The sequence below is a fragment of the Pinus tabuliformis genome, chromosome 3_2, assembly GCF_031772625.1.
Source record: "Pinus tabuliformis cultivar Carrire ecotype Pingquan chromosome 3_2, CPIR1, whole genome shotgun sequence".
In the NCBI taxonomy this organism is placed as follows: Eukaryota; Viridiplantae; Streptophyta; class Pinopsida; order Pinales; family Pinaceae; genus Pinus; species Pinus tabuliformis.
Window position 1 is genome coordinate 465537322 of NC_142302.1, and position 25400 is coordinate 465562721.

Consider the following 25400-nt stretch of genomic DNA (forward strand, 5'->3'; position numbering starts at 1 on the left):
TCTAACCTCTCTAGTCCTCACCCCAATGCCTGTATTTATAGTGAAATGGAGGGAAGTTACTAGGTCCTCTTTCAAAGGGATAAAGCCCTCCTTCAAAGGGATAGCTCCTTTAGTCAAGGGATTAGCTCCTTCTCTTTTGGGATGCATGAACCACCTCAGAGCGAACAATCCACGTCAAAATTCCTTCTAGAAAACTCTAGAATTAACCCAAAGTGAGTTTTTTAAGATAAAACTTGCGCCTTTTGACTTTCACAGGGGTCCGCACCTACACCGTTAGGAACAGAGCGGGCAGGTACGCAACTTTTGTACACAGAAGGTGCGGGACCGCAGGTGACCATGAGAGAAAGTGCGGAACCAGAGTTACATTGATATTTAATGTCTTTCTCCCACTTCTAAAGCTTGATTTGAAGAGCTGAGGTCTTAGACTTGCTTAGGAGGACAATACAAGTGATGATAGACCCATACTGACTGCAAATAATCATGGTGACGATATTTTTGTGTAACAGATTTCCCCCTAAAGTGCGAAGTCTGTAATAGATGAGGATTTCATTTATCATATAGGAAGAGTGAAGTACTTTATCATTTCGAGGATTATCTTGTGGAGAGCCCGGTCGGAACCTGTAAAAACATTCAATGCAAGATATATATATGAGATCATATCATCGCTGAGGTAGGCATTCCCATACTCAGATCAAAACTAACTAGAAAACTATCTACTGCTCTGATATAGGAATGATCTTGTAAAACATCATAAGTATAGACTCGTGTGAACACAGTATGGACGCAACCATCTGTTTATGAATAGTCCACAACATAATGAATACAAAATTCCTCGCAGCCTGGATGGTGGAAACTAGATCCAGGGTCTTCATTTCTACTTCCCGAAATAGTACGATTCTATCCATGCGAATAAATGTGTTGATGTCGAACATGGTAGAAACCAATTGATTACCAGTCAATGATGTAAACTGTTAACAAGTGTGAGAGAAACCACCAGTGATGTCAATGGATCTCAAAGTACCCAGTACAATCCATGAGATGTGAGTAAATGTGTTGATGTCGAACATATCATGGAATCCTTCAATCGAAAGTCAATGATGTAAACTGTCGTCAAAGGCGAGAAACCTGCCATTGAGGCATGCAGATCTCAAGGTACTGACGATTTCTAGATCATCTTTCTAGATAATGAGCTGATGTCGATAGAAAGTGATCCATCTTAGGCAAGCCTACAACACGAAATCATAGATCAAGTTGAAGAAATTTAGTTGCAAGGACTGACTCAGGGATGGTCAAGATGGATGACAGATATTTTGCAGATGAATGGCTTATTGGCAGTGACCTCTTGAACACATAACAACACGACAGATGGCTTGGTGACAATTGACCATAAGTTAATACCCAGAAACCTGCTGCAGACTTTCAATGTGGTTTGATCAACTGTTAGGCAAAGGATTTCCCAACCCAGGTGAATAAAAGTGTCGTGTTCAAGAGTGGTTACAAAGTATGACAAACAGACTTATTTTTCTCTCTTTTCCCCCACCATTTTTGGCAAGTACCTCTTTATTTTTGACAAGCTTGAGGAGGATAACATTTGCTTGATTATAAGCTCATCCTTTGGATGAGTCCAACTTAGTTTAGATTCGAACCCTAAGAAGGAGTGGTTCGTTCCTGTTTGTAATTGAACAGGTCCTTTAATGTGAAATTTTAACCAGTCCAGTATAGGAGAAACTCGGCGTTTTTCAATTTTAGAGAGTCTGAAAAAACTTAAGAAGACTCCAGGGTTGACCTTTTCGTAAATTTGTGTCTCCTGTGGGGTCGTTAATATGCCATGATTATTCTCACTTGTGAAGGTTTATTCCACCCATTTCCACCATTCTTCATCATGACATTTATTATAATTTATCATTTAAATCCATTTGATAAATAATTTATGCTCTCATGGATGAATGTTATTTATTCTCTTTTATTTTTAATAAATTGATTATTATGCATTAATTTATCAATGATAGTTATAATAAGTTGGTTGTAACATCATTCGCCATTCTTAGCCTCCAAAGTAACTTCCAGATTGAAGATTTGATTTTTAAATCAGCCAACTCAGAAATTCGCTGGTTTAAGGAGTGACAGTTTTGCGGTTAAGATTCTGAGCAAATGAAGACGAATTTGGAAAATCCGGAACATGGGTTTTGTCCAGAACGGGCCCAATTATCTTCTTAAAGAACAGTTTGCCCAAATTCGGCTTGTACAGGGAGAAACGCAGGGTTCTTTGAACACGATTTTCTGGGATTTGCTGTTGCGGCCGCCCTCCAAATCTTAGCTGCAAACCCAAATCCGCCTTGTTCTTGTTGATCAATGGGTTAGAATCAACCTAAATTTGTAAGAGAAATCATGATTGTAATTATCCATGCTCTGATCTTCTTTATTTAAATAAAACCCAAGATCAGAGACGGGGAGATGGAGAACGACTGTTTTTATAATTCTAGTTTCAGAACCAATGGTGATCGTAGAGTCTTGCTGAAGACCTGACTTTGTTATACTTTTGCTGATGCGATTAATATAAAGACTTAGCGTTCATTCCGTTGTTGCATCTGGAGTAACTTACGGCAATGTACCATCGGTAGCCAAGGGCCCAGCTCCGACGGACACTTGCCGTTGTATTGTTATATGGTAAATTGCGTGTGGATTGTTTATCTTTCTTACATAGTAATCTGATATATCTTTTATGTGATATGCTATGCTTCATAATTGATATCTGAATCTGAACGAGTTCCTTGTCTCATGTCTCTGCATTTATTCGAATTGCATCTTTCAGCTATTTTTGTAGCGGAATGTTGGTATGAATGCTATTGTTATCAGATCTATGTGAAATAATATTTGTAAGACTTGAAAGCAATATTACTTCGTTCAAAAACATAGTCATATCATCCATTACTCTCATATTGCTGTAGAACGTGTACATACGGTTGAGGGTTGCTGTTCTATTAGTGTGTTTTGTATATATGATTGACGTTCTTGTTTTACAATGAACTGCTGTTCTAAAATCCATTTGTAAATATTGTCTCATAAAGTAAAGTTCATTGAAATTACTTTTGAAGATTATTATTTTATTGCCGAATGTATGTAAGTTGATGCCGAGAATTGAGAGTGTTGAACTCGCGAGATTTAGTTTCTTTCCTACCGTTCCTTTTTACTGCTGTTCCATTTCTGAATTGCCATTCCATTCTGCTTTCTTGCTGTTCCTTTTTACTTGCATTTATTGCTTTAGTGTGGGAGGAGGGTCAAGGCTGTTGTGAGACACAGCAGACGCTATTATGCTCCCAGGTCCATGATCCATACTCTAATTCTTTTTTCATCGATTTCTAGAGGACTGAGTTATTATCCTCGATTGATGGTTGTTTGAATGAATGATTTAGTTTAAGACATTTTCAGTTTCTTGCTGTTTCAATTAGATTTTGTTTCAAGCATTCATTTACTTGTGGGTTTTAAGCACTATACTGTAAAACATTACTCTTAAGTAAATAGCCGCCTCAGACAGAGTACACTCTTGAAATAAAAAGTCGTCCCTGGGTTGATAATTAATGTGAGGTAATTAGGAGTTCACAAGACACCTTTTTATCGCTCCACATCTCCCAAGCCCGAAAAAGTATAAAATAATACTTGAGAGAACCGCTTGATCTTTTATGACCAAGGAGTACTTTTCGTTATTAGTGTCACTGACCCGAAAAAGTAAAAAAGCGATCAACGACACATCGTTTTATAACCAATATCGAATTTGAAACGACAAAAATCCGACAATCTTTTCATGTTTTTACGGTCGGAAAAGAGCTGTAAGTGGACCGTCTTTTAATTTCGTTTTAACGAGTGTAAAAGAAACGCTCGGCAATCTTTTCATGTTTTAGGAGTCAGAAAAGGGCTTAAAGATGACTCTACTTGTTTTTTCGTTGAAAATGATAGATTTCGCCTGAATAATCCTTTATTCTGCACAAAGACACAAACATTAATCATACCTGTTTGAAATGGATAAAAGCGTTGAAAAATACCTTTTCAAAGTGAAACATAAACAAATTTACGATTTATTTACTCAAAAAACTTATAAAAAAGGGCCTTTGTCAATTCATTTTTACCGTTTGAGTTTGGGTGAGAAAATAGTGCCTTTGCTTAGAAAAGTTCCCGTGAAGATTGTGGAAAATCCAACCGTCGGAATCGAGCGCCGTCTTCTCCAGGTAATCCACATCATCCTACTCTTCATTTTCAACCGTTTAGTTTTTTGATTTAGCCCCTCATTTCATTTTTTGGGAGGGTTTTTAGGCGCAAAACCCGCGCGCGGGGGTCCGCAGGTTTACCATTGCGGACCCGCGGACGCCGACTTTTTCTCCATTGGGAAAAAGCTCGGGGTCCGCACCTTCTGTGTAGAAAAAGTGCGTACCCACGCACTGTGTCTAACTCGGAGGGTGCGTACCCTGCCGCAAGGGTTTTGAACCCAAAATTTCTAAAAAATGGACCAATCAAAATGTTTTCTAGCAATCTAATTAATCTTTATACTTGATGCAGAGAGTATATCATGCTAGATTGGCGTGAACGGGAGCATGAGGACGTGGATATTGCCGCATGGAACCATCAGCCTTCACTTGATGCTTTGAGGGCATGTGGATTGTACAAATTCTGGACCATTCCTAGCATGAGGGCTCAAGTGGATTTCTTACAGTGGCTGGTTGATAGATGGAGCATACAGGACCAGTGCTTTTTCATTGGCGGGCACCGGCTCGAAATCGAGCTGGAGGACATTTATTTTTTGACTGGTTTGCCTAAGAGAGGCGAGGACTTGACTCTATTCGGGACTAGGCCAGGTGGCCAGTCTGTCGATAGCCTCCGGCTAGAGTACTGCAACAGCCAGGCTAAAGACAAAGGGATAGACATAAAGACCATATCCCGTCCTGAGCTCATGGTGATTGCGTTTACTGTCACCAGACTTTGTGGAGCTGCCACATTACATGTTGCCACCGGATCCCAGATGCGTATGGCAGTCGATTGCTTTCGAGGCACCATCTTCAACTGGTGCAATGATGTGCTGGCCAATGTGAAAGGCCAACTGACTAGGGCCAAGAGTGGACGACTAAAGACCTTTGGTTATGGGGCTTTGGTCGTGAGTTTTGGCCTGGAGAGGGTTCCTATGCTGATCCCACATCATCTTACTATTGGAGCTGGGCTTCCTTGAGAGCCCAAACTGATGCGATGGGTCGCAGTCATGGCCCGTCACCCAGACGAGAGGACAGAGGTTGCTCGGTTCAAACCTGAGTATTTCCAATGGTTGGAAAACTAGGTCTTTTCCATTCAGGATTTCCCTTATGCTGGGATAGATTTCCGTGGTGACCCAGACATGGCTCTTCCACCAGGAGAGCAGTGGGACGAGTCAGGTAAAATCCTTTTCAACTTTTCCTATTAAAATTTTTTTTTATATTTTTCATCGTCTCAAAACTGATAGTAAAAATTTCAAATGCAGATGTGGGTCCACAGCGACCAGCCGCTCTCCGGCCTTTCGAGAGGAGGCAACCAGTTGCACCCGCGCTGGCCCCATAGGACGAATCAGCAAAGGTTTTGGCCGAGTTGGAGAGTCATCTTGAGCGTTTGACAGGAGATATTCCTGAGACCACTATCGACGACATTCCTCGTCGACTTCAGCGCTATGTGATTGGAGTCCCGAGACCTTTTAGGAGGTTCCTTTGCAAGGTGGCTCGGGCAGTGGTTTCTTATAGAGATCATCACCAGTGATAGGATGATCGCCTTTTGTGGGCACATGTGACATTTTTTTGTACTTATCATTTTTGCCGATCATAAGGTGTTTTTCAACCTATGATCGAAGACGATGTATTTTTTGACACACTCCTATATATATATATATCACTATTACCGGCTTATCTTGTAAATCATGTTATGGAAAGGTTTTAAATTTACATGTATGATTATTGCAAATGTCTATTTAACATTCGAGAAGCAATTGCATCTGCTAATGTATTTAAAGACCTTGGAATATGCTGATATTCAATGTAATCAAACTCACGTTCTAAGAGACGCACTCTCAAAAATAATCTTAATAACACTGGATTTCTAATGGCATACACCCTATTAAGCTGTAATACAACGAGTTCAGAATCCAACCTCACTATCAAACTCCGAATCCCAAATGAAATAGATTCAGACAATAACTCAATCACTGCACTGTACTCTGCAATGTTGTTTGTTGTTTGACCGAGGCTTACCCCATGCATAGAAACTAACTCGTCAGAGGGCGAATAGATAACCCAAGCTGCGGAAGAGATGTTCCGTGTATTACGACAAGCACCATCAGTAAATCCAATGTATGTTTGGAGAGGCATCGACATCTGCAATATCAAGAGTAAAACCAAGATAAGCAGGAATAATGACAGAAAAACACTCTCTAAACTAAGCACACTTTGTAAACTAAAACACACCAGCTAGAAAGAAACACTATCCTAACTAAAAATCTCCATACCCCATTCGTTTAAGCATAGTACCTCTTCAAGTAAAGGCCATTTCTGGGTTTACCCAAAGAGTCCCCATCAAAGTCTACCAATTCATAGGCCCCTTTTGCTAGCTTTCGCTTAACAATATAGGGACCATGCCACATAGGAACGAATTTCCCAGCGCCTAATTTATCATTAGCTTGATCATACAATAACACTAGGTTTCCTTCCGAAAAATTTTGAGGGGTCACATTCCGATCATACTGAGCTTTCATACGTTTTGCGTGAGTCTCGATCGCCAATGCAGCATCACGTCGATTCTAATCTAATTGAGCTAAGTATAACAAACGCTTTTCCTCTTCGGAAGTAGCTGGAAGTAACTCGATGGCCATTTGCAGTGACGGGATTTCGCACTCAATGGGTAACACAGCTTCCAAACCATAGACTAGTTGGAAAGGAGTGAACCCTGTTGATGTTTTTACTGAAGTTCGGTATGCCCAAAGCGCTGAAAATAGAATGTTGTGCCAATTCGACCGATGAATCCCAATGATTCGTCGGATCATGATAACTAAAACGTTGTTGATGGATTCAACCAGACCATTCGCTTGTGGATAATAAGGAGTTGAACTATCGTGACGTAAACCAAGCTGGCCTGTAAGTTCGGTCATCATAACGTTTCGAAAATGACGCCCATGATCAGTGATTATTGCTTGTGGGACACCAAACCTAGCAATTATATGATTGAACATGAAAATTGCAGCTGTCTTGCCGCCTGCCTCGAATGTAGGCATCGCCTCGGCCCACTTAGTAAAATAATCTACCGCAAGGATGATATACGCATGCCCCCCCGGCCGAGTGAGGGTTACATGTAATAAAATCGATACCCCATTTGGAAAAAGGACCAACGGAAATTATAGGGTGGAGAGGAGCAGGTGGAGCGCGCATCTTATGATAAAAAATCTGGCAGTTGTGGCATTTTCGGACTGCCGTAATACAATCTTTAAACAAGGACGGCCAGAAATAGCCAGCGCGCAATATCTTTTGGGCTGTGGCATACCCAGACATATGACCGCCACATGCTCCAGAGTGACAGTCATTTAGAACCCTTTCAGCTTCTTCGTGAGTTAAGCAACGTCGAAAAATAGAGTCCGCCCCACGGCGATAAAGAGTATCTCCAATAATTTTGAATTGTTGGGATTGGAAGCGAATTTTCCGACGTTCCGACCTTGAAATTTCCGGCCAAAAGGATTGGGTTTGGAGATAGACGATGATATCCCCATACCACGGATCTAAAGTGCTAATTAGAAACAAAGATTCGTCCGCAATGGGCTCCTCTGCCACAGTTTCTGTGTCAGCACGCGGGAAGTCACACATTAACTCTGCAAAAACTAAAGATTTCTTAGACTTAGATTTCTCAAACTCCAAGTCGAACTCCTGCAGGATAACGATCCATTTAGAGTACTTGCCCCCTAGCAATTGTTTGGTCAAAATGTAGATCATAGGGTTGCAATCCGAAATTACCGTAGTTTTACGTAGTAAAATGTAGTGACGAAAACGTTGGACAGCTTGAACGACTGCCAATGCCAATTTCTCCACATGTGAGTATTTTAGCTCAGTTGGATTTAACGTGTGACTAAGGTAATATATCACATGTTCCGTTCCGAATTCATCTTCCTGAACTAAGACCATTCCAATAGTGGAATGGGAGGCGGCGAGATACAAAAAGTAATCCTGGTTGTAGTTGGGAGGATGCAACAACGGTGCATGGGTCAATGCGTGTTTGAGTGCATCAAAAGATTTCTGAGCTATCTCATCCCAAGAGAATTGAGTGTTTTGTTTCAACAACCGTGTAAAACCCTTTGTAACCTCGGCGTAGTTAGGAATGAATCGTCGTAAAAAGTTTGCTTTCCCCTGCAAACTTTGGAGTTGGCGAAGACTCGAAGGAGGAGGAAAATTGATGATAGCTTCGACCTTCGAGGGATCAACGCGAATGCCAGCTTTCGAAACTACAAATCCCAGCAATCGACCCGTTTCTATACAGAAGACACATTTGTGTGGGTTCAACTGAATACGATAATGCCTACACCTCATAAAGATTGCTCGTAAATGGACGAGGTGATCAGCTCGATGTAATGAATGAGCAGGCAAGTCATCAAGATAGGGTTGCACAATGTGCTTGATGTCATGAAACGCATAAGACATCGCCCTCTGAAAAGTTGCTCCGGCATTCTTAAGCCCAAAAGGTAATTTGCAATAAGCAAACGTCCCCCATGGACAAATGAAAGCCGTTTTTGGTTGATTGGCAAGTAGAATGTTGATTTGATTGTATCCAGAAAAACCATCCATAAAGGAAAATATTTTGCTGCCGGCACAATCATCAATGATTTGATCGATATAGGGAGTTTGATAATTGTCCTTTGGACAGGCTCGATTAATGTCCCTATAATCGATGCATATTCTTATTGTCCCCTGTTTTTTGTTAACCAGAACAATATTCGATACCCAATCCGTTAACGGGATCGGATAAATGAAACCTGCTTTCAACAGCTTTTCAACTTCTGCTTTAATTGCAACAGCTTTTCGTGGGTGAATCTGACGCAAATGTTGCTGGACGGGTTTAGCGTCCGGGTAAGTCTTGATCTCATGAACAACAATCGTGGGATCAATTCCTGGCATTTCCTCATAGGACCAGGCAAACACGTCGCGGAATTCTTGAAATAGGGCCTTATATAAATGAATTTCGTCATCTGTACACGAGGCACCTATATGAATGTTCTCAACAATTCCGGGCTTAACCGAAATGTCAATGGGAATAGTTCGAGAGATGTTTCCCAAATTTAACTCTGAATCAGGATGTTTCATTGGATTCTGAGGTTCCTTGACATATTCAGTCGTAAAGATTGATGAGAAATCATTTTCAAAACGATCATCCTCAGGTAGAAACGAAGATCTGTGATGGAGATCTTCCCATGGTAAATCATCTACACATAGGATTTCACGAATTTTCTCATCAGAGTGAACAAATTCAGAAAACGTAGTTAAATCCGAGGTTGATGTGAAAAGTGATTCCTCACGGACCACATTCATTAAGTCATTTTCGGTTGAACACGGGTCGGCAAAAGACTGCACGGCTTCATAGGCAATTTCATATGGACTCAAAGGCATGGAATTACCAAATGAGTCTATTTTAGATTCAGAAGGAACGATCCAAGGATCGTCATAAAAAATAGTGTCTGATGTAATCATATGAATGGTTGCAAATGAAGATGATGCATTGATTGGAGGAAAAGGAAAAGTTCCCAGTAAACCGGAATCTTTAACTAATCCTACTCCAACATCCTTATATGGGATAGTCGTTTTGCCGACATGCTGAATACTCTTCGAAGAGGCTGGGTCGGATGAAAAGTAAGCCAGCTGGTCTATTGTTACGATCTTTCCATTATGTGGAAACTTTATGACTCTAAAGACCGATGAAACGACCGCTGTCATAGCGTATGACCAACTTCGACCCAAGAGAAGGTTGTAGTCTAGAGGGGCATCAACCACCTCCACATCTAGACTAACGGTTTTTCCTTCAACCCCTATAGGAAAATCCTGTAGAATGCCAAAAGGATGAAACCCACGGCCATCAAAGGCCTTAAGAATTGTCGGGGATTGATTTAGTGAAGGAGAACCAAGCGATCTCCAACACTGTATCGACATAATACACGTTGAGGCTCCCTCATCAATTACAGTCCGATGAATAGGCCTGTTTTTGACTATCACTGGGATTTGGAAAGCCATTTGATGAGGCAAACGCGGTGTACTATTTTCTAGATCAAAGATTATTAGGTTCGGGTCCTAAACATCAATAGCTCCTATAGCTGACAAAAGTAATTTACGTTGTGCTGGGCATGATTGCAGCACTTCCAAAGCCGACATTGCTGAGGGTGAAACAGCTAAATCCTCAACAATGTTATAATTCTGAGCCGCTCTCGCATGTGGATTGAAAGCTGACTTTCGAAGTATACCCTTGGCGGGCGGTTTGATTACTAAGTCTGGATTAGGTTTCTCGATCTGTAGTGGATCAGAACCGGGAGCTGAGGTTGATGGATTAGAATGAGAAGATTCTGCTTCTTTGCCATCAACAGGACTTTTACTACCATAATCTTGCGATCGAGTCACAATCCTTACATGGGACATCATCAATATGAGTTCTTCATTGGCACTCGAGGAAGAACCTATCATCTTACTGTCTTGACTTGGAAATGGATCCTTCAAGACAGCAGGAGTTTGGGAACCTTTGACGATCTTTGCAACCTCTGCTCGATGAGGGCAGTCTCTTGTAAAATGTTCTTCGTCACAAATGAGACATGGATAACGAGGTTTGCGCTTTTCATCATTGGATTTCGCCTTTTCAGGTTTCTCCTTTGAACTTTTGTCCGTTTTATTCTTCTTCTTGCCTTTCTTCTTCCCACCGGATTTTGATTTAGCCGTAGATGACTCTACAACGTGAATATCGGCGGAAACCTCTGCAGAAGAATCTCCTGTCGGGGAATCAGGCAAGGTTATGATAGGAGAAGAATTCTTGGAAGACTTCTTCTTACTTTTAGTGTTAACCGTACCAATCATATCGTCAGCGGCATGAGATCCCGAAGGAGCTGCAGTGATTTGATTTGACTTGGGAAGATCGGGGATCTTTTCGTGTAACGTACCTGACTGAGTATAGACCAAGTCAAGGTACTGTGCTTGAGCAATCACTTGCTCCTCAGTAACAACTCCGGCTTTAGCAACATCTTTAGTGATCCTTGGCAACAAAGATTTTACAAACCACTCAGCCAAGATTTGATCCGGAATAAATACCTTCACTAAACGTCGTCGACGTCTCCACTCATGAATATGATCTGAAATATACGTGGATGTCGATTGTTTTAGCGAAGTTAACAATTTCGTGCCATTGTCATATCGGACTGGCAACTGGAAATGAGTTAAAAACGAGGTAGCTAACTGACTAAAATTATAAAAAGTGCCTCGCGGTAACTCAATGTACCACTTGGCCGTGAGACCAATTAGAGTGCGCTGGAAAAGTCTAAGACGGATCAAATCATCTGTGATGGAGTTAGATGCACACCAGAGGTGGTAAGTCATCACATGGTTCGACGGGTCCTCTCCAGATTTACCTTCGAACTTGGGAATGTCACTGGGCAACTTATTCGGCATTGGCGGCCAAAACGGAAGATAATTAATCGAATCGTTCGTTAGGCGCGACAAGTATGGTAAGTCCAAAGTTGCGATAAACGGTAACTGCCAATTAGGATCCCTAAAACTCTGGGTCATGAGACCAGCCCCAGGAGGAGGATATCCAGGATAACTAGGAATAGGAATCACGTTCGGGATATTGTATCCTCCCGGAAAACCAGGATTAACCGGACCGTACTGGGGTTGTTGATAAGTGTACCCAAGATACGGTTGATACTGATAAACTGGCTGCTGGACAGCAGGACCGAATTGGTATTGTCCCTGGTACGGTTGATAGGTGAATTGTGGTTGACTTGTGACAACCGTACTTAAACCAGGTTGTCCTACAAGCATCTGAACCGTAGTTTGAATCGTGGATTCAGACGGTGGTAAAGATGTCTGAGGAGTAGATACAGGAACAATAGAAATCGGAGCCGTCGATACTCCAGAAGTAGGTGGGGTAGATTGAACAGATGTTGCGGCAGTTACAGTAGTCGTTTGAGATGGAGTTCGAGGCGCGGTAGGCCCAGACTGAGAAACTACCGAAGGTATAGAAGTTTGAATATTAGACTGGACTAGTTGCTGGGGTGAACCAGAAACTAAGGGTTGTCCAGTTTGAGATGACAACTGTACATTTGGCTGCAACACCTGTTGAGTTTGCGATGGTTCCCACACTATGTTCATTCCGGGGTACTGACCCATAACTGGTTGAGAATATTGAGGACCATAACCAGGTTGAGGGTAGGATTGATAATTGAAAGGTACATTTCCCATTCCTTGAACATAAGATTGACCTTGGGGTGGTTGGAAACCTTGGTTCGAGTACTGACCTTGGGGTAGATACCCCTGAGGCACGTACTGATACTGGGGTTGACCTTGAGGTATAAATTGATACTGGGGTTGACCTTGGGGTACGTATTGAGTCTGGGGTTGACCTTGAGGAACGTATTGTACCGTAGGTACGTACTGTCCTTGAGGTTGCCCCCAGATGCAAATTGTGTACCTTGAGGTTGCCCTCCAGGCGTTAATTGAGGCTGCCCCCCAGGCGGTAACTGGCCACCTTGAGGTTGAGAATTGGGAATAGAACCTGACATCATAAGAATGTCTTCTACGCTCAATGGCTTTGCACCATTGTTTCCAGTGAATAACCCTTGTTCAATGGGTTGAGGAGATGCTCCCGAAAAAGTACCAGAAAGTGATTGATACCTAGAGGGAACAGAAGGACCGCCGTACAAAAAAGATTCATGCGATTGAGTAAACATGGACGACTGACCTGACATATTTACGGGAGTATAAAAACCTCTAGGGTGATAAGGAGCACGAGGTGGTGAAAAACTTAACACTGGGTTTTCCAAATAATTAGTCAAAGAAAGATACCAAGTAGTGCTTCTAGGTGGACTGTAAAAAATTGATTCACGCTCCCTTAGATCAATAACAGGTTGATTTTCAGGGATAGGGATGCCTACTTCTTCTTCCGGAGCAAGTTCTTCAATAGCTATCAAACTAGAAGGAAGATTTTCGGTGATTACTCTTTCTACCCTAGGTGAATTAGGACCACTAGAAGTTGGAGAGACAAACCCCGATGTTGGAGTAACAGGTTCAGATATCTCAGGTTCTTCACCTATATCACTAGTAGATGAAAAGCTACCAGCAAGTTCGGAAACCGAAATAGATTCAGGATTATAACCTGTTTCTAGAGTTTGGTAATCAGGATGTACAACCAACGAAGACTCTCCTTCTTCAGGTGACCCAACTTTACTGCCACTAGGAGTTACGAGGACTTTCAAGCCTTCAAGATGGCTCGGGACTTCTTCAAGAGGTTGGCCCCGAAGTCTACGGGACTTCCTCAATAAATCAGCGACGGTTACAAACTCAGGAGACTGGCCCCGAAGTCTACGGGACTGTCTTGGTAATTCAGCCACAGTTAAAAACTTTTAACTACTTCACACGCAAACAAAGTAAAATATCAATGAAAAACACCTAAAGCCTCTAAAGAACCAAACAAATTGAATCACACGCCTAAAGAATCTAGAGATCAAACACACACAAACAGTAACTTTCCGGACCGAAAACACTAGTTGGTGATGAAATCCAACGTCGCAGAATTCAGTACAGAAATGGCGGTTGGAACAGTTACCCCGGAAACCTGCTTAATGAATAGATTGGACCAAGTTCCTCCACTTAACCGTCTCGAGTGAAGTGAACCCCCCAGAAAATCCAAGTGAGTCTAGCCGATGTCTGCTCCAGGTACAGTGGGATCTTCCCACCATTGTCACCTTAGGAAGAATCCTAAAGAATATGGTCACTAAGGCTACCAACTGAGAAAAATACACATGGGGGAACAGTCTACGATCCGATACACACGCAAGGGCAGAGTAGCAAGCTCAATCCCCTTGAAGGCTCCTTGACATAATCCAAGGTTTACCAACAAGTGACCCCAGGCTCCTCGACAATGGTTAATCCAAGGTTTACCGTTTTTAATACGTGAATATTTGGCGTCGTTCCCAATGAGGAAGGATTGATTCCCACACTGGTTCGGACATGATCTCGTGCTTCTCCTTTAAGAGGAGCTTTCCCAGAGCATAAATGCAACAATTGGATTTCTTCCTACCACAAGATACAGCTACTTGTTTGTTTTTACTGTCTTGGAGAGTTAATTACTCTCCTACTCCAAGACACTAGCCTAAGCTAAGTTGGTGTATCAGAGCCCTAGAAATAAAATGTTACTAGGTGAATTTTACTTTAAGCGTTAATTTTAGTGGTTGTTGTTTAAGTCAAGAGGTGGCGGAGATGAAACTCGTGGTGTAAAGACTCGACTCGAAATCACTAAAAAGATGCACCTAAGATGATTTAAACAATCTTTTCTCTTTGATGAACTTCTAAACTAAGAAAGAGTTTGAGAATGCAAATACTTTGTAAAGACAAATCTTTCTCAATTAAACAAATTAAAAGAAGAGCTTTTCCTTTCCAAAGCACTCAATGACGAGACAACTAGCTATTTCACACAATTTTCCCTTTTCTTTTCAAAGCGCTCAATCACTACAAAAGACAAACTTTTCCAAAAGAGATTTTTTTATATTTTGTAAATAAAACACTCAAAACTAATGAAAACGACTAACTTTGAGAGCTACAAACTATATAAAAAGCTACTTGAAGTCAAAGCTTACTAAGAGTCTTTTTGAGGATGTTTTACTTAGCTAAATGTGAGCTAAGGACTAATTTATGCAGAATCACAATTAGTCAAAAAACAACCAATCTTTCGCTTTCTTTTTAAAAAATGAAAATTCCAAACTTTCAACTACAAGCTTTTCGAAATTTTGAAATGAGAAAACTCAAAGCGAATTCCTCAACAAGGGGAGATTTCATCAATGGTCAGACTCATAAGAAGACTGGTAGACACCAAGGTAATCTGAGGTCCCTATGGCTTCTAAGCTCAGAGCCACTACACAACCAAAAACGAAAAACAAACCCAACAAGCAAAATTCCTAGGAATTCCACCTAAAACCCTAATGCTAATGAAATTAAACCAAGGAAAGTTTTTGACAGGGAACAAGCAGGTCTGGGCAATGGCTAAAACTTATAAACAAGAGAAAAATTTAAAATTTTTCAAATTTTTGATAGGGTACGCAGGCAACCTGTTTACACAAGTGCGTCTACGCTCTGTGCACAAAGCAAAAGTGCGTACAAGTACGCACTGTGCTTAACTCAGAGGGTGCGTACCTCTCCCAAAACTATGAAAAAGGAAAACTAACTCAAGATTAACTAAATTCACCCAATCCCACAGTCATCAAGTCAAAAACAGAAACAGAAAATACAGTTTCTCAGGTCAAAGTATAGACAAAGAAAACAATCAAGTCCCCAGTGGAGTCACCATTTTGTCGCACGGAATGTGTCGATCTTGCGGACAAGATAGACCTTCCTAGAATCTAAAGAAGACCTAACGACAAGCAAACCAACCAGACACTATCTTTCTCTAAATATGCTTTAATAAACAATAGCAAACAAGTGTTTTTAGGGCCTACCTTTGGTCCAACGCAAGCTTGTGGATGCCCTCGCTCCTTTGATCCAAATGAGCTCCTCTTCGGGAATCTGCAAACACAAACAAGGAAAACAAATTAAATAGCACCTGAAAAACCAATTGCATAAAACATATTTAACATGAAAGTCAAGGAGTCCAAGAAACAAATAACATAAGATACTTGTTGAGAAAAATGAGTTTGATTGTATTAATTCAAAAGAAGAAGAACCTTACAACCTTTGCCTTGACGCTGTACAAGCTCCTCCCAGGGTCCAACAAGATGTCTCCTCTACTTTGACAAGTTTCACTCACTCTCCAATGGAACCAAGAGGTATGTAATCTCTCCTCTCAAGCTCAACCAAAGAGTCTTAATTTCACTAGCATTTACCCTCAAAATGTTCAGCTTCTAACCTCTCTAGTCCTGACCCCAATGCCTGTATTTATAGTGCAATGGAGGGAAGTTACTAGGTCCTCCTTCAAAGGGATAAAGCCCTCCTTCAAAGGGATAGCTCCTTTAGTCAAGGGATTAGCTCCTTCTCTTTTGGGATGCATGAACCACCTCAGAGCGAACAATCCACGTCAAAATTCCTTCTAGAAAACTCTAGAATTAACCCAAAGTGAGTTTTTTAAGATAAAACTTGCGCCTTTTGACTTTCATAGGGGTCCGCACCTACACCGTTAGGAACAGAGCGGGTAGGTACGCAGCTTTTGTACACAGAAGGTGCGGGACCGCAGGTGACCATGAGAGAAAGTGCGGAACCAGAGTTACATTGATATTTAATGTCTTTCTCCCACTTCTAAAGCTTGATTTGAAGAGCTGAGGTCTTAGACTTGCTTAGGAGGACAGTACAAGTGATGATAGACCCATATTGACTGCAAATAATCATGGTGACGATATTTTTGTGTAACAAGAGGCAAAGATAATTGGAAGAAAATTACATTACGGCGAGTGTCAAAGGAAAAAATAGAAAATAAAATGACATTATGACTATTGTGGGATCCAAAAACATGAATTATTAAATAAAACGTGATGGAAATTCTCACATTGATATGAATCGATGATTCTAATAACACATGAATTCAAGTGGGGATTCATAAAGACAAGATGTCTAAGCTCTTTCAAAAACTTCCATTAAGTGACAAAAAATAATGCATACACCAATATGGTGGTAGGATATTTATCTAGGTGGAAGATATCTGGTGGATTTAATGTTGTGGAAGGATACACCACTTTATGGAATAGATAGGAGCCAACTAAAATATAGATGATTTTAGTCTTTAGATTCCAAATGTAAGTATTGTGTGATGAACCAGTGATCATTGTCTAACCAAACATTAGAAGTAAGGATATTAATGAGTTATTGGAAATATGACCTATCTTTTGAAATTTTATGATATTTGTTTTCCTTCATAATTGAAAATCGATTTAAAATATTTACGTTTTTGAAATGGTGTTTTTTGAATTACCCTTCTTGGATAGGTTTGTGTAGAAATTAGGTTGTAGATTTGAAACTGCTCATGAAATTTACTAAATCACAAGACTCAAAGCTACTCTACTACACCGTGGAAGTTAATTCACAATCTAGAACACAAATCATAGACATACAAAATGAAACATCACACATGCACAAATATTTATCTAGGGGAAGTGAACTGCTCAAAACCCCTTCCTATATGTATTGCATTAATCAAAGAACAAATATGAATACATATGCTTATTCAAGCCTGAGCATAACTTGCAAGTGTATAGTCTATCTCTCTACTTGATTGACTGAATTTGGCCAACACTTAGACAATTTTCAAGCCCTCCAATACCCTATTTCCTTTTGTTGTTCCTTGAGGAAATTAATGCATATTATTTAGGAAATTCCCTCAACTGGATTTCACAATTGATCCAGGTCCGGGTGTGACAAAGGACCCTTCCAAGCCCTTTTACTTTTGTGATGTGTTAAATTGCATTTTTAAAAGAACATAAATGAATACATCTGCATGTTGTAAAGAAGAGGAACATGACAATCATAAACACATGAAAACATAAGCCGTTGATAACGGAGTTGTCCAGGAGGGACTACGTCTCCAGGCCCCGATGTCAAGATGGTGTAGGCCGTTGCATTAAGTGATATCAATTGTGATGATGTACATAAGAGGTGATGTCACTATCATACAAGGATAATGCCTTCACGTAGGAGTGGCTCCAAGAGATGTTCCACTACAGGAACTCTTAGTCAAAAGGACTCCTATCAGTATGACACAACTCATGCATGATGGTCATAAGCATCCCGCCAACATGGCATAAAATGGATCTCGATGTAAACATGCATAACGACAACATGAGTATCCCATCAACATACAACAAAAGGATCTTAAAACACAACATGACGAATCATGACAACAAGTACATCACACATATGATTCCGCATCACATCAAGAAGGAATCATGAAAACGAGTAAGAAACAAGATCCCACATCAAGCATCAATAGGGATCTGTGCAGCACAATGCATAGAAAAAGAAGTACATGAACACACTACATATACCTCACATCCAGGGGCCATCTAAAGAAGTGGATGTCAAACTACTGAAGTTTTTCGGACCATCAATCTCACGACATCGAATTGCATGGAAATCACTGCTCACTCATGAATACTGACACCTGCACTCCACTTAGAAAAGTGGATGAAAAATAGAATGAGAAAATGGAAAATCTGAATGCACCATTAAATTTGTGGCGTCGAATAGTGCAAAATCGACAATCAAATTTCTGAATTCTGAGAAAATGAAAATCTTGGGCTTAAGGAATCTTTTAGATTCCCTCTAGATTCCTTGAAGATTCCCTCCTCTGGATCCTCTGCAAATCAGCTGTTCAGATCAGGAAATTGATTGCACCATCGGGTTCATGTCGCCGAGAGGTGTAAGATCGAAATAAAATTTGTCCAATTTGGACACTGCGAAAATTTCAACCTCTTGGAAATTTTGCTCAGTGATGGTTCCACCTACAATAAATTAATTAAAAAAATTATCCCGTCTTGATTTTCGTACCCGCTTTTCGTTCCTCCATCTGCTTGGGTGCACTGTGAAAATGAGTGTTTATATTAAATCCTGGGTGGATTAACCAAAGCAAGAGATTTAGCATAGTGGTAAATAAGGAAAATGGTTGAGGAGGGGTCGGGGGATCAAATCCCGCCCATCCCTATTTTTATTACATTATCATTTTATTGTTTCTAAACCGAAATGTGTTAAGGGTCGGGCCCGCATTGGGTGGCCTGCCCCATAACTCCCGTAACAAAAACTGGATGGCGTGTTTTATTAATGGTGCATGGGGTACTTGGTATGTATCATGGTATTGGTTTAATGTGGTTCATGGGGCCGCCCGGTGGGGGCCGGTCCACGTGGGCCGGATGGGTTCAATCCCCGCAACCCCGCACTATATACAACACATCAATTGACATCATGGTAATTTTGGGGGTGTGGGCCGGGTCCACCGAAGGTGGCCCATGCCCACCCCATTAATATTATGGTTATTACGTGAGGTTGGAGGAGGGTGGACCGACGAGGGTCACGGTCCGTCGGTTCTTTGGTTTTGATATATTTTTTTAATTTATATATATATGAAATGTAAACGGTTTTGGTGGATGTGTAGAGAGGCGTGGGGTGGTGGGGGTGGTGGCCCACCACCTCCCCTTTTTTTATATATTTTTTTAATGTTTAATAATAATAAGGCAATTTTGAAAATCCAGATTTTTGATCGAAGGAGTCATTTTAACGAGGGGAAAATTTCACTCAGAATATGGCTGGAGTTGGCCAGATTCTGTTCGCCAGAAAAAGTCCAAATTGTGTCTCCCTCAACCCTGCCTAGTCAGCAAAATTCAACCGAACTTTGACTGCCTCTATCTCCTTCATCCGGACTCGGATTGACGAACCATTCACACCACTGTGATCACGACGATGATATCTTTAACATGAACTTGGTTTGAGCATAATCCAAACACTTTGATTTTTGACCCTTCCTAAATCCCCCTAGACTTTTGCATGTGTCTGGAGCTGCCTAGATCAATCCTCCCCACTAAGGAGGTTTTGGTCCTCCAAAAGCATGAAAAATAACCTGCAACTTCTTTGTACCTTGTCTACATCACAAGCATCTTGAAAGGCCTCGCTTCCATCTCCTTCACCTTTGTTCTTCGGAGCCTTAAGCGATAAGCCGACACCTGCCACTTCTGCAACCTGTAGTACATTATTTTTCAAATTACACTTTCTGACTTTCATGACCAACTAATGACCCAAGCATCCCACACTTGCCACGAGTTTATAACACATACTCAGTGGTCAAGTTCACATGAAGATGGACACAATACCCCAGCTACGAAAACAAGGCCAACATATCATTGTTGCTTCAACAAGTGAGGGAAAACACTTCATCACTGCAACACATGATTTACAAAGATTAGGACAAACAGTATTTTGTTTCGACAAGTGATGGTAACACGACATCACTTTCACAGTTTATCATTCAACACAAAATATGACCAGACATCATTGTTGCTTAACAAGTGGTGGAAACACGTCATCACTTTTACATTTTAAAATGCAACAAATGATTTACAAAAGCATGATCATGACACGCTAACGTGTCTAGAAACCATTTTTCACATATCAATGTGAATGGGTCCCCTCCTTGTGGCACATTCGATGGTCGAAAAACTGCTTCACCTGGTTCATGCATCGACACTTTGTCTTTAAGGCGCTGCTCTGGATGGAGCCTCCAACAAGTGGCTCTTTGATGGCCACTTCTATCGCAATGACTACAATAGGTTTTCTTCCTCCAGATCTGCTTAACATGTTTTTTTACTTGTTGTTGATAGGGTCTTTCACGCCTCATCCTTTTGTGTGCTGCCATTCTTTTCCAACACTTAGAAAATGTATGGTTATTTAATCCACAAAAGGTGCATGTTTTTTGATGCCATGTTTTATGTTCATCATTAACAACATGATTATAATCGAAATGAACATTCAAATGTTGAGAGTGTTTATACCTTTCCTTGCTGTCTCTGGTGTAAGTATGGCGATGAGATCTTGCCTCAGCTCTTTCCCTACAATGGGTGCTACCATGGAATGATGGGGATGTGTTCCCATCATTCTCTTTCTGATCCGAATTGGATCCACAAAAGACTGTCGAGAACCTTGACTGTATCGAGTTGAACAAATCCTTGAAAATTCCAAAATAGCGATAAAAAACGCCTTAAACCAGTGGCAATGGCCGCCAACATAGAACGACGAGGACCTCGGTCAAAGTGCGCTGACTAAGGCCCATGGAGACCACGCAGGAGGTCAAAACAGCCCCTGGGAGCCCCGGATCGGGAAAAGGAGGTGATCTTGATGTGCGATTAGTGCTTAGCGCTAATCGCGCATCGTTGGGAAAATAGGGCTAAAGTGGAAAAGCCTTAAGCACTTGGTCGCATTGGGAGCTAGAGAACCGCAGGCGGAGAAACAAAAAGCACTAAAGGAAAAAGGCAGGACCTGCGCTTTGGAAAATTGGCGGTATTGATCGGGGCGCCCTTGAACAGTAAGGGGTTTTGGAAGAGAGCGGAGTGATCCCACTCAGCGATCAACGTGTGGCAGCGGAGGTGAGAGAAAAACCGCCGTGATCGCATGCTATCGGTCGAGCAAGTCAACCGTGCTCGACGTGTGTATGATGTTGGATCTGGAGGAGCCCAGATCGGACGGCTGAGATTGCGCCTGATGGAGGAAGCGGAATCGACAGGGGATTAAGCTGCATTCTAAAGGGATTTGGAGTCCGTTTGACCGCCACGGTGGAGAAAGAACGCATACCCGGCGTAACAGAAGAAACGAACCAACGAAGCATGCTGGCACCAGTTAGATGGAGACACGTGGCCACTTCCCGAGCGTTCATGCTGACGCCGAACAGGGAACTCCAAGCGCAGCTGCAGAAGGTGAATCGACACAGGCGGGAGAGGAACCAAACAGGCATAGGGATCGAATGGCTAAAGCCATGAACAGAGACAGTTGGAAAAAAAAGGGAGAGGCAGAGAGAAGAGAAGAGTTAATTGGAAACCCAAATTGAGAGGAATCCAAGCAACTAAGGGAGACAGTGAACACAGAGAGCAGTAAAGCCAAGCAGAGGAGACAGAGGGCCGAGCTGACCACAGGCAGCATCGAGCACCAGAGAGCTTGAATATTCACGCCTTCCCAAAGAGGAATCTGTCTGGATCGAGCATCACAGTTGGCTCTTTCCACTGTAGACCAAGGGTCACAGAGCTGGTAGGAAGAACAAGAGTCTATGTACTCCGAGTGGCTTGGGGAATCCAAGAACCACCCTGCCAAGCAAACCTGTTTCAAGAGAACTCGCATTGAGTCCCTGTATTTGTAATTCTTTGCTTAAAGACACAATAAAACAAGGCCACCACTGAAGCTAGATCGGAGACGTAGCCCTGGAGAATAGGGTGAACTCCTTATTAAAACTGTTTGTGTCTTTGTGTTGCTTACTGTATTTCTCTGTTGTCTTTCCATTTAAATGTCTGTGTATTAGCAATCTGATCGATCCGTTGCTTAAATAACACAGAACACACACCAACACATGAGTCTATAATACCTTTTGTTTTAATAAATCTTTAACTGATGGCACTCATAGAGTGATTATCAGATCAAGTGGTATCAGAGCTCTAGGCCGTAAGGTTAGACAAGCTTGTGTTGGTTTAGCTGTGAATGCTCACTAGATCAAAGCTCAAGTTAGGAGAAGGAGAGTTGGTGGAAACTAATCCTAAAATTGGGAGAGTCTATTCTCAGAAGACAATGTCAGAGGAAGGTTCTATAGGGCCAGACCCTCAATTCATAAAAAGTTTCCTAGCTATAAAGTCTATGGTAGAGGAAATGTATAGAGACTTTAGAAAGCATAGGGATGAAAATTCATCAGGTTCTAAACAAGATAAAGAAGAAGATGAGTCTCATTCCCATGACCACTCCAAAGGAAAGGGGAAAGAGGAAAGCTTTCTCACACCTCCTAATAGCCCTATGCATAATAAGACAACATCTTTGATTAAGTTAGATGTTAAATTTGATTTTCCTATATATGATGGAGAGCTAAATGCTGAAAAGTTGGACAATTGGATTAGACAAATTGATGTGTATTACAAAGTATAGAACATAGACTCAGACAAGAGTAAGATTCAGCTGGCAAGCCTACGCCTAGGAGGCACTGCCTTGGTTTGGTGGGAAGGCAAAACCCAAGCTGATATGTAGAAGCATGGTAAGACCATCTCTGTCTGGAGTGAATTTGTTGTTGCCATCAAAAAGCAGTTCTATCCATTGGCCTACATGCAACAAGCCATGATGAGTTGGCAAACTCTTCGGTAGTTGAAAGGGAAAAGTGTACAAGGGTATACTCAAGAGTTCAGAAAGAGAGCATTGATGTTGGGTATCTCATTAGACTCACCAGAGACTCTTTTGAAGTACATTGGTGGTCTACACAGCTACATGAGGCATACCATCCTCATGTTTAATCCCACTAGTATAGATGAGGTATCTGTACAAGCTACTCATCTAGAAGCCAGAGGAAAGAATGGAAATCCAGAAGTTGGGGGACCATCCCAACCCACTGTAAGCAAGAGCAAGGAGAAAAGGAAGCAGAAGTGGAAAGCAAGGAAGGCTAACACTACACAAAAAGGCAAAGCTTCATGCACTCACTGTAAAAAGGAGGGGCATGATGATGAGCACTGTTGGATTCTGCATCCAGAGTTGAGACCTAAGAAGTCCGAGGGCAAGAAGACGAAGACTATTGTAGCTATTAAGAAAGATTTGGGGTAAGACTCAGGAGATGAAACAATCATTGCAACCACAAGTATAAAAGGTAAGAATTCTGAAGCATCTACTAGTAATTCTGCTCAATAAGTTATTGATGAAGAACATGAGAGAAAAAGACATGAGCTTTTCCATATTCGAGTTGTTTCCAAAAATCAAAAGGTTGATACTTTGTTTGATAGTGGCTCACAAGTAAATCTGATTTCTGAAGCAATTGTAAAGAAATTGGGATTAGCAACTACACCTCATAAGAAGCCATACCATTAGGATGGTTGAATGATAAAGCGCAACTACAAGTGACTAGACAGTGAAAACTCAAGTTTTCTTTTGGATCAGCATTTGTAGATGAGGTTGAGTTAGATGTAATTCCTTTAGATATATGTGGAATTGTTTTAGGAATTCCCTACTTGTATGATAGAAAAGCTATTTTCTATAGAGCTGAGAACAAGTATCTACTTGTTAAAGATGGAATCAAATACCTTGTAAGGGCTCATACGCTCAGGAATAATTATACTCTCATAAACTCAGGACAGATGAAAAGAATGATAAATTCATGCAAACAGTTCTTACTAATGGTTGTAAAGGAAAAGAAATCTGATAAGACCAATGTATTTGGGGGCTGTAATATTGATCAGCAAGCTGATATAGAAAAGATTGTTTCAGAGTATGATGTCTTATTTCAAGAACCACAAGGTCTGCCACCAAAAAAGGGAATAGTACATGATATTATTTTGCAGCAAGATGTTCCTTTGCCTAACATTGGGATGTATAGGTTGTCTACTTTAAAGAATGCTGAAATCAAGAGGCAGGTGCAGGAGTTGCTCGAGAAAGGGTTCATCAGGCATAACACATCACCATGTGGGTCACCCATCGTCTTGGTGAGAAAGAAAGATGGCTCGTGGAGAATGTGCATTGACTACCAAGCACTAAATAAGATAACAATAAAAAATTGTTATCCCCTTCCTCGCATAGATGATATTTTAAATCAATTGAAGGAAGCTGTATATTTCACCAAGCTAGATTTGCACAATGGATACCATTAGGTCAGAGTTGCAGAGCAAGATGCATGGAAGACTGCTTTCAAAACAAAGCAGGGATTGTATGAATGGCTGGTTATGCCTTTTGGCCTAACTAATGCTCCTACTACTTTCATGAGATTAATGAATGATGTACTCAGAACTTTTCTTGATGATTTTGTTGTTGTGTATCTGGATGACATTCTGATTTTTAGTAAAACGTGGGAAGAACATTTAAAGCATGTTAAGCAGACATTAGATGTTTTGAGAAGAGAAAAACTTTATGTTAAACTCTCCAAATGTGAATTTGGCAAAACCTCTCTAAATTATTTGGGTCACATAATAGGGGGAGGTGAATTGAAAATAGATCCCTCGAAAGTGGCAATCATTGTAAACTGGCCTAAACCCTAGTCTGCTACAGAAGTGAGAAGCTTCTTAGGAGCAGCACAATATTGGAGGAATTTCATTTCAAATTTTTCCTCAATTGCAGCTCCCTTACATGCTTTGATAGGATTGAACAAGGTGTTTCAGTGGGGAGGCAAACAGTAGAAAGCCTTCGACACCTTGAAAGAAAATATTAGTACAGCACCTGTACTAGCACTGCTAGTTCTACAAAGACCATTTGATATCCAAATTGATGCCAGTGACTATGCCATGGGAGCAGTGTTGACACAGCATGGTAAACCCATATGTTATCATTCTGAGACCTTTAATCCTGCAGTAGTTAACTTTCCTACCTATGATAAAGAATTGTATGCATTAGTTCAGAGTGTGAAAAAGTGGAAACATTACTTAATGGGCAAAGAAACAGTAATACATACTGATCATCAGCCACTTCAATATCTACACTCCTAAA